The sequence below is a fragment of the Vigna unguiculata genome, chromosome 3 (genome assembly GCF_004118075.2).
Source record: "Vigna unguiculata cultivar IT97K-499-35 chromosome 3, ASM411807v1, whole genome shotgun sequence".
Lineage (NCBI taxonomy): Eukaryota > Viridiplantae > Streptophyta > Magnoliopsida > Fabales > Fabaceae > Vigna > Vigna unguiculata.
In genome coordinates this window covers 53,087,040-53,098,794 of record NC_040281.1, presented here as the reverse complement: position 1 = coordinate 53,098,794, position 11,755 = coordinate 53,087,040, and the positions used below count along the sequence as shown (strand labels likewise).

The following is an 11,755-nucleotide window of genomic DNA, read 5'->3' as shown; positions in this document are numbered from 1 at the left end:
ATCGCATTTATAGCGGGGGAAATGGAATTTCTGATCGAAGAGGAAAGGTCTAGACTATATGAAAGCAACCATTCATTCTCCTGGATCCTTTCACCTTGCATTAATGTTGATGTTGACTGTTTCTACCGTTACTTTGTCTTTGTTGGTTCCTTTCATTTCTACATGAGGCGATGCTGGGAAAGAATGTTTCTCTCTGGTTAAAGCTGTATATATATCAAAGTAGCAAATCAGTAACCAACTTTTGGTCCTATATTTGTTTTTGAATGTTCTCATTTCTTCTATATGTTTCATGTTAGTTGCGTATTGAAAAGATAAGGTTATACATAAATGGAAATGATAATGATGGTAATGAATCCAACTCAATTAAAAATTTATAAGCCGGAGATGTTGGCTATGCATGTTGTGAATTTTACAAAGGTGGCGGTAGATAATTGCATGAACAAACCATGCAGTGCGTTGAAGTTGAAGTTGAAGTGTCATTGTATTTAGCAAGGCATGGACATTAGGGCACCACAATATCTGAGAGAAATAAAAATGAACAAGTGGGCAACATTATTTGACAAAAGGTCATAGTTGCATGATGGTGAGCGTGAAGGTAAAGTTAGGGAGAAGTTTTTCTCAAGCATGTCCCACACCCCTCTTACTCCCACAAGCACCCATAGTGGCTATAAGTCCACTGTGTCTTTATGCTAATCTCAAAAGATGAATGATTTTGCAACTTCACTGTATCTCTTATAAACTATCCTATGTACAACCTTTCCTGGCCAGTAGAAAACAAGGGGACCATTTTTGAAAAACAATGTTGAAAACTCTGATTGTTTGAATTTGATTGTGACTAGTATTTGTTTGTAGCAGGTGAGGCCAATGGAGGGTTGTGCAGGTCATGTGAGTTTTGTCTGGTTTTAACTCCTTGAGATTGCTTTCAAACTGTGTGTGTGGATCTTCTCTAAGGGGGCATTAGATTTAGAACAGTGGTAAGTAGCAACCAATTATATTGAATGATGGTTAGAGTATGTATTTAAGTATCCTTTATGGCCACCTTTCGGGTCCCTCTTTCTTTGATCATAAAAATATGTGGATGTGGATGGGAAGTCAATGCCATCTCCAACTTGTGTACTTGTGTGGCCATCATCCCCATAACAATGCCTCCATATGCACCCTTGTGCCACCATTTAACCTAAATCTCTTTCATTGCTACTGTGTCACACTCTTCTCTTCATTTCATAACAACTTTTCCTTTGCTTAATGTAAGAGATGATGAACTGTCGTGGATGGGAGTGGAAAGTGCTGATTTTTGGATGAGCTGATTCTTAAGTCAGGATTTCGTCACAAAGGGTAATCTTAAGCCAAGTTTGCTTCTTATAAAAGGGTAAAAAATAGAAGAAATAACTACATATCATGAACTGTTCATATTGACATGAATTGGAATGAAAACTAATAATATCTAAACTGAAAATACAGTTTGTAATTGGGAGAGAATTGAATTAAGGAAGTGTCAATGTTTTAGTGACAGGAAATACGATTATAGGAACCAATCGTTGGTTGTATAAGGTTGCCCCAGTGATAGGAAGTGTGATAAATTGAGAGGTGAGAGCCCACCATAATTATTCAAACCCCAGCATGAGGGTATGCTTCCATCTTCTTTTCTGTGGGGACTACTAATTGTCTTATTTATTTCACATACTCTAGACATTTTTTCTGTTCAAAGTTGTGACTCTGGATAAAACTGGTTAGGTATAACAGATCAAGTCCACGTTCGCATCTTCAACTTGCCATTTCTGTGTTTATGGGTAACAAAAGCTCCACTTCATGATTAAGTATAGCTAGCTAGCATTACACAACGAACATTGCAATTTGCTACCCAATTCATCTATCATAATTGTTGCAAATTGGCATGTGCAAAAAGGCAAAAGTTTGTGTTCTCCACACAAAGCAAGCACTTTATCTCTTTTGTGTTAGTTGAGTTGGAAATGAGAATATATGATTTGAGATTGTTGCAAAATTACCTTATATTCAGTTTATGATGATTGCATGTGAGTAATCTCTTTGAAAATCGAAAACGTTACAAATAAAAAGTTATGGAAAACTGTTTCATTTTATCCATGATATTTTTAAACTGAAGAAATTGAATGGTTTGAGTCTTAAAAAGTTGTGTGTGATAGAGTGGGTTATAATGTGGGAAAGAGGGACATGAATATGAAGATTATGATGAGTTAATATTTTGGTCCATGGTTTTGAATTCAACAGTCTTTTCAGATATGTGTTGGAGAGATGTGGTCCATTGAAAGAGCTATGACATTGGGATTTTACACACGTTCTGTGACAATAATCATCTTCTTACCAGTAGAACATTCCAGGAACACTTTTCACTTTTCTCATCCACAAACTACTCTTATTCACTTCTAGTATATCTCATCTATAAATAAGATTGCAAATACATAAGTTCTTTTTTTTTCTTTTTCTTTTTCTTTTTTCAAATTAGGCTATATTAAAGTTAATTTTTTAAGATAGTGTCAAAATTTATTAATATTTATGTTATTAATGATTTATGTTGGGATTATGGATGGAGTAAATAGAGGTAGTCTGATTTTTGTTCAGTTGATCATATTAGCTAGTCCCTCAAGCTTAAGGATGTCTTTTGAGAGTCCAAGAATGAATTTGAGAAAATTTAAAGTTAAAATTTGTGTTGTTTATTTGACGAGATTTAAAGGTCAGAGAAAAAATATTTAAAGATAAAATTTATGAGAGTTTGTGAATAATTAGATAATCCTATCATTGTAGTTAAAATTAATATAAAATAAAGATTTAATAAGTTAAAATTAATTTAAAATAAGATTTTGATGATTAGTTTTGAAATAAAAATTTAATAGGTGTAATTAAAAACTTTAATCTAGCCTATTTTAAATTTTGACTTAATTATGTTTTAAGTCTCAATAAATTTGGAAATTTTCAATTAAATTTCTAATAAAATTTGATGGTTTATTGAATATTCAATAAATTTAATTTTGTTTCAAACGAAGATGTCAACAAAATTCTTACCAACGGGTATCCGCGAATAAAATCCGCACTCACGGGTATCCGCGGATAAATCCCGTAATGGGTAGAAAATGGAATTATAAATAGATATCTGCAGGTAACGGGTACGAGTATTTTTAATACTCGCATGTTAATGGGACAGGTACAAGTATCATAATATTCGTACCCTTGGATACTTGTACCCGCTATACTCTAATATAAATTAAAACAATAAAAAAATGATTAAAATATTAACATATTTATTTTGAATGAGTTATTTTTTTATCAGTTAGTTTAAAAAAATTTCATTTCTTTGTAAATTGTTATTCAACACCATTTAAATGGATTATTTGAACTTTGTTTAAAACTAGTATTTTTACCCGTACAACGCACGGATATCGAATTTTAAAATTAAAAATTACAATATATTTATTAAATTAATTTGAAATTATAAAAATATAATTAAATTTAATATAAATTTTATTTTATAAAATTCAATAATAATATTTTAATTGATTTTATAATAAAAATGTATTTAAGTTATTTATATATATTTTTAATAAAATGTATTATATATAATTATTTTAAATAATATATTAAGATTTAGATAATTAAAATTAAGAAATCAAATTTAATTTTGAATGAAATATTGAGTAAAAAATGTAGAAAAATATAATAGTTGTTTCTCTAATAATAAAAATGATGGACAATATAGAGATTGTTGAGTAGACTTAATAAAGATACAAACATTAGACGATACAAAAAATGTGAAGAGTAAGCGATATAAAACTACAAATGATAGATCGTGCATATAAATGTAATGTTTAGTTAGTCAGATAGTACTCAATCTCTTCAGATGTGTCAGTTTGGTACTCACTTTTAAAAATGTGTCAATCGAATCCCAACTTTTGAAAAAATGTCTCAATTAGGTTCCTTTCACTCTTGTAAGTCGTTTTAAATATCGATATCATTAATGGCGTTAATATTTTTTTCTCAAAGGGACCTGATTGAGACATATTATCCAAAGTTAGGACCCAATTGACCCCTTTATAAAAGTGGGTATGAAACTGACATATCCAAACAAAAGTGAATATTATCCGACTAATTACACCTAAATATAAATAGTAGATTTTTTAAAGATACAAATGTTAGACTACAAACAAAATATAAATAGTAAACAATCAAAACTTACAAAATCTAGACTATGTAGACAAATATAAATAGTACACTATGCAAAAATACAAAGATTAGACATTGATAGACTCTTCTATTGAAGTCCTTTTTTTACAATTTTTTTGGATTTTGAATTTCAAATTTTAACTTTGCTCCCATATTTCATAGCTTTTAAAATTTAGAATTTAAATTCAAACTTTATTACTATATATTTTGAATTTCAAATTTGACAATATATATCCTAATTTAGAAAAAAAATATTGAAATCAACATTATTAGTGATTTTTATATATTTAAAAATTTTAAGAATGTATAATTTTAACTTGTAATGATATACCAATGTCTATGTTATAAAAATTATTTTTTAAATTATTGTTTAAGTTTGTGTAAAATGTCAAAAAATATGTGAAAAATATTTAAAAATATTTAAAAATTCATATTTAAATTTTACAATTATTTATTTATTATTTTACATTATATTTTAATTATTTTTACTATTATTATTATATTAGGACTAATATGTTAATATATTATTATATTATTAAGAACCATAGATCTTTTGTTCCTAAATATTATATTACTTGTTTATTTTCTATATCATATTTTTAACTTTTATTGTTTTTAATTGTGAATATTAATGTATTTCCATTAAATTTTTTTAATTTATCATTTTTTCATATTTTGATAATATATAAAATACGAACATTTCTTATAAGTTAAAAATATTTGAAAGTTGTTTAGAGACATTATAAGAATCTATTGAAAAACCTACGCTATTTTACAATTTTTTTTAATGTTAAAATTTAAATTTTATTGGTATATTTTTTGTTTAATTAATCAAATAGTACCACTTTCATTCTAAAGTTTCAGTTTGGTAATTGCTTTTAGAGAAAATGTTACTGTATATACTTCGAGTTCCAATTTTAACAATATATGAATTTTAATCTTGCAATAATATTGAAATTGAAATAGTTAATTATTTCCATATCTTTAAAAGTTTAAAAAATTTATAATTTATAATTTTTACCTTATATTTTAATTATATTAATATTATTATATTTTATATTTACATTGTTACATATTATTATATTTTATAATATATTATTATATCATGGGTCATCAAATTTTTTGAATATTTGAATTTATATATTTTTATCAGAAATATTCAAGTATTTATTACAAAAATTAACTTTTTGTATATATTTTTCATTTTAAATGTTAAATTTAATTTTTTTTATCACATTCTATTTCTTCAAATTTGAATCCAAAATTTATTAATATTATTATATGTATTATGATTAATTTTTCAAAAACAATATTATTTTCAATGAATTAATTTTGAAATTTATTCTAAAAACACACGGAAGGAATATATTACCTAATATTATCTACTGCTTGATGTTTACAAAAATCAACTATAAGAAAAGTTCAGTTTCGAAGGACATTAAATGAAAAAAATATAGTTTCCAATGTAAATTCAATGTAACGTAATATTATATAAAAATATAAAATGATAATATTACATTAATCCTACATAAATATAAATTTATTCTTAAATTAATATTTAAATTTAATCATAATTTGATATAAAGTTAAGAATACAACCATAATCAGTATTATTAGATCAATCAGTTTTCAAACACGTTAATAGAAGAAGATTTTGGTTTCCAATGCAATATTTTAAAACCATAATTGATATAAAGTTAAGAATACAACCATAATAAGTAATATTAGATCAATCGGTTTTCAAGCATATTAATAGAAGAAGATTTTGCATTTTGTATTAATCATTAGCGATAAATAAAGAAGCATATAACATCTCAAAAAACAACATGATGATATAAAATTTTTATATTTTTTATATACTTAAAATTGATAAATAATATTTTTCGTGAATGTCTTAAACTCTAATTATGTGTTTGATTGATACTTCATGATTCATTGAGTCCCACAAATCATGATTGTTGTTGTTCATAATAAATAGTCATAATTCAAAATGAAAAATTCATGGAAGACGAAAAGTTTTCCATTTATTCTGTATATTTTTTACATTTATACTGAAAGACGTAAGTGTTAATTTATAAAGTTTACTCAATAAGCTACGTTAAAATTTAAGAAGATTTTTGAAAATTGTATAAAGCTCTCTTAAAAAGGTAGGTGGATTTTTAAAATATTTTCCATTTAAAATTTTAATACAATAAATTCATATATAACATTGCAATGAGAAACACAAAAAGTTGTTGGTTTTTAATATTTAATGTTATTTAATGACAAAGACATTCATCTTTGAGAAGCCATAAAAATATATCTTGGAAGTAGGTTGGAAGAAACTGAAAAGTTCTTTAAGAGGTTGAAAAAATATAGCTTGGAAGTAGTGTTGGAAAAAACTGGAAAATTGTTTTAATTCTTAACATCTTTATATTTTTGGAAGATGAAAAGTAGATTTTGAAAAATATAAATATATTTTTCAGTAAGCTAGGTAAAAAAAACAAAGTCTTAATTTTTAATTTGGTAATTAAATATATTTAAGGTAACTAATTTAAAGAAACTATTAACTGATCAGATTTTAAGAAAAGTGTAATATGTAATGACTATTTTTAAAATAAATTAATAAAATACATAATTTTTCTGTAGAAGATGAGAAAATATTAATACTTATATAAAAAATATTTGTTAGTTATAAATCTTTCTTCTACTTTGAACTTTTTAAAAGTCTATGTTATCATTAATGAGACAAATTCATGGAGTCAGAACTTTATTTTAATTTTGTTTGTTCAAAAATTTAAAAACTTGGATTATGCCTTTATAATTTGTATTTATTATAAAAATAAAATGTAGTTTATGATTTGCATTTACTTCACTATAAAAATTCTGAAATAGTAAATATTATTTTATCAAATAAGATTTAATATTATATTTTAAAGTATTCACTCTCGATTCTACAAAACATTTCAGTCATGTAATATTCATAAATTCCACACAAAATCCTAATTAATTTATTATATTACATTCTTTAATTAGATTTATTTTATAAAAATTAGCTACCATCTCCAAGAAACTTTGTAAAAGTTTCTAAAGTTGTTATTTTATCATATTTACTTCAAAATAACTAAAATATTTTTGAAGTATGTAGATTTTTTAAACTATTTTTCAAGAAGTTTCTCAAGAAGGTATGTAGATTTTTTAAAATATTTTCCATTTAAAATTATAATACAATAAATTCAAATATAACATTGTATTGATACACTAAAAAAGTTGTTGGTTTCTTCATAATTAATGCTAATTTAAATTGATTATAAAAATGTGTTGGAAGAGACAAATTTTTATCTTGAAAGTAGTGTTGAAAGAAATTGGAAATTTGTTTTTATTCTCCTAAACATCTTTTAATTTTTGGAAGATGAAAAGTATTTTTTGAAAAGTATTAAAAGCATATCTAGCAAGCCAAGTAAAAAAAAGTTTTAATTTTTAATTTGGTAAATAAATGTATTTAAAGTAAATAATTTTATTTGCATTTTTTATTAATAAGAAATTATTAATTAATCAGATTCAAAAAACTGTAATATGTAATATTATTTTTAAAACAAAAATTAAAAAAATAACTAATTTTGTCTATAAAAAAGGAGAAACTATTAATATTTATATAAAAATATTTGGTAGTTATCATTATGTATTCTTTTAATTTTAAATTATAAATATTTTTTGTACTCTGAAACTTTTAAGACGTGGGACTGGAATGAGGAAGCAAACAAATATATTTCATTCATGGATTTAACTTATTAAACTTTAATAAATATTTATTGAAGCATGAGCTTTATTTCAATTTTGTTTGTTGAAAAATTTAGAAAATTTAGATTTTACCTCGATTTGCATTTATTTTAAAAATAAATTGTAACTTATGATTTCCATTTACTTCAGTATTATAATTCTTAAACAGTAAATATTATTATATCAAATAACATGAAAATTATATTTGAAAGTATTCACTCTCAAAACTACGAAACATTTCAGTAAATATCGTGTAATATTTTGTAAATTCCACACCAAATCCTAATTAATTTATTGTATTACCATTTTTAGTTTAATTTATTTTAAAAACTATAGTTACTTTCTCTAAAAAACTTTGTAAAGGTTCCTAAAATGTCATCTCATGACACTTACTGCTCCAAAACATTAATTATGAAGACCACCAATTATGTTTTTTTGGGACATGACACTCTCTTACTATAATAAATGAATGTTGTATATTCCAATACATAACACCCCCGGATCTTCTTGGGCTTACCAGGCATCCCACCTGCCACCCTCAAACCGATTGTGTTAGGTCTGCAGCCCAATACACCCCAACCCATCACCCTTCTCCGTCCATTCATACTGGGTGGGTTGTTGCCAGTGGGAATCGAACCCCCAACCTGACCTTTAACACCTCTGGCTCACCAGCAGATGCTACCAGCTGGTAGCATCTGCTGGTGAGCCAGAGGTGTTAAAGGTCAGGTTGGGGGTTCGATTCCCACTGGCAACAACCCACCCAGTATGAATGGACGGAGAAGGGTGATGGGTTGGGGTGTATTGGGCTGCAGACCTAACACAACCGGTTTGAGGGTGGCAGGTGGGATGCCTGGTAAGCCCAAGAAGATCCGGGGGTGTTACAACATATGAACCTATATGAGTATCCTTGAAAGAAGATAAGTTGTAAATTGTAGACGTAGCAGCATTCTTTGAGTGTGAAGAGAGGTACCGGTAATCAAAGCGTGTTAGTGATAATAATATTACCTAGAGCAATCATGATTATCGTCTTGAGAAGTGCTGATAACTCTGGACAGTGCAATTACTTTTATCTTGAGAAGTGAAAACCATAATGAAGAGAAATTTAAAAAAATGAAACGCTCATTGGTTGGCGATTTAGTATTTAATATTGGAATATGAAAACATTTAATAATTAAAACGTGTAGCAGATGATATAGCAGTTTAATCCTCATTATCTCACGTTGTCATCATTATCTCGAGCAGTGCAAGATTTAATGCATTTGAATACTGATTGACACGTTGATTTGGAGATAATTCGAACCACTTTTTGGAGGCGTTGGAATACAAAAAGTTTTTTAAAGAGTCATTTTAAATTTATTTTTCCATAAAAATTGATCTTAAATTCTTCTGACTATGAAAATGGTAAAAAATATTTTAATTATTTTATAACTTATATTATTTTAATAATAATAATTAATAAGTAATAGTTATTGTATTTCACTGACTTTTAAATTTCCAATTTATATGGAATGGTAATTAATGTTAATTAATTCAATTTCTAATTAAAACTAATTTATATTGACTAAAATGAAGTCGAACAAAATCTAATACAAAAAAGGAAAATAAATATAATAAAAGAGAATAAAATATAACTTTTATATTGAGATATATAATAACTGCATACAAAATAAGAGTCCAATTGAAATCTTCTTATATATTGATATATATATATATATATATAAGAAGTTCAAACAAAATTATATACAAAATTTTCAACTTTAATACAAAAAAAATGGATAAAGAACTTTGATATCTCTGCTTGTTCTTTCACTTTCAATTTCAAAAAACAATTCAGGGTGATCCTCTGCAGAGAGTTGATGATCTCCATAGAAAGATCTTAGTTGGTTCCAACCTTGGGTAATCATTGGAGTGTGAATATCCATGTTGTAAGTAACATGGTGAACATTACTTTGGTAATCAACAACAATCCATTTAGTAGCAAGGTCCTTCCAACAGCGTATTATGAACACTTGGTCGACGTATCCAAATTCCTTAAAAGATTAGCAAGTTAAGAATAAAGAAATAAATAAATATAAATAACAAAAATAAATGAGTTTGAATCAAAAAATATACCTGGTCTTTCAAAAACATAGAAATGAATCTGCCAACCATTTCTGAAAAAAGTATGGATTGTGGTGTGGGCATGGATTCCATTGCAGGAGAATAGGTTGGTGATGAAGTAAAATTGTAAGAGAAGAAAATGGGTAACAGTAGAAAAATCAGATGTCTGACTTTGAATTGGTAAACATAGGGAATATATATATAAAAAGAATAGGAGAAATCATAGCTGTTGGAAGTATCCGTACATACTGGACACAGTCTGAACTGGTAAAAGTACAGGATAATAAATACGAATTAAAAAATAATACGTTAAAAAAAAGAATTATGAAGCGTCGTAAAAGTATAAGAAGAATTATTTAATGTAATTTACTAATGTTGATTTTTTTCAGGAAGGGGTATTTAATATTGGAATAGAGTAAAGTTTAATAATTATAACGTGTGGCAGATGATGGAGCAGTTTATTCATCATTATCTCGAGCAGTGCGAAATTTAATGCGTTTGAATACTGATTGACAGGTTGATTTGGAAAAAATTCGAAGCAGTATTTGTGAGGGGTTGGAATACAAAACGTTTTGTAAATGAAATGGTTTTGATGGAGTAAACGGTGATTGGAAAAATGTGAAGAACTCTTTGAAAAATGTCCGAATAAAGTCAAAAATTGGGTAAAAATAAAGAGATTTGGTGATACAGTGCATTATTAAAAAATACCATTAACGAAAAAAAATGACACAAATAGAGTTTAAGGTAGAAAAATGAAGAAGATGAAGGGTTTGCTTGTAAAAGGTGGAAAAATACAGATAAATTGGTAAAGAAAAAGGTATTTTGATACAAATTACTTACCAGTTAAGTTGTAAAGCGAAAAAGACTCGTGCATGACTTTGAAATCTTGATTTGAAGCCTGTATCCAGAAGAAAAACAGTTAGATCAAGGTAGATAAACGGAAAAAATAGTTAGATTAACTCTTTTTGGTGTAGAACTTTGAAAAAATATAGTGTATGATGAACTCTTTGAAAAATGTCCAAATAAAAACGTAAATCGGGTAACAATAAAGAGATCTGCTGATAGAATGCATTATTAAAAAAATACCATGAACGAAAAAAAAAATGACACCAAGAGAGTTGAAGGTAGAAAAATGAAGAAGATGAACGGGTTGCTTGTAAAAGGTGGAAAAATACAGATAAATTGGTAAATAAAAAGGTAGATTTTGATACAAATTACTTACCAGTTAAGTTGTACAGCGAAAAAGACTCTTGAATCAGTTTGAAATCTTGATTTGAAGCCTGTAAACAGAAGAAAAATATAAGAAACAGTTAGATCAAAGTACATAAACGCCAAAAATAGTTAGATAATTTTTTTTTTATAAACCTGATGTTAAATCTGTCGCAGTGAACCATATTAGACATGTAGCAATCCTAGAAAATACCATCATCAGAAAAAAATAGTTAGATCTGAAAAAATAAAAGAAGAATATGAGTTGTTCGCTTGAGAAATGTCAAAATGAAAACGAAATCTGCGTAATAAAACCATATGTCTCAGTGAACCATATTAGTTCTGTACAAAAACGAAACAAATAGTTAGATCTGACAAAATATAAGAAGAAAATGAGTTGTTTGGTTGAGAAAACTCAAAATAAAATCGACTTCTGGGTTTAAACCTGTAAAAAAACGCATAAAAAAGTTAGATCTGACAAAATATAAGAAGA

General features: G+C 26.7%; 1 long non-coding RNA gene across 1 annotated transcript; it reads right to left on the bottom strand.

Annotated features, from left to right (window-relative positions):
- Positions 1-10,688: 10,688 nt before the first annotated feature.
- LOC114174912 lies at positions 10,689-11,527 on the bottom strand. Its single transcript, XR_003602768.1, has 3 exons — positions 11,419-11,527; positions 11,276-11,333; positions 10,689-10,951 (listed from the first exon to the last, which is right to left on the bottom strand). It is a non-coding gene; the product is annotated as an uncharacterized LOC114174912 (long non-coding RNA).
- Positions 11,528-11,755: the final 228 nt, after the last annotated feature.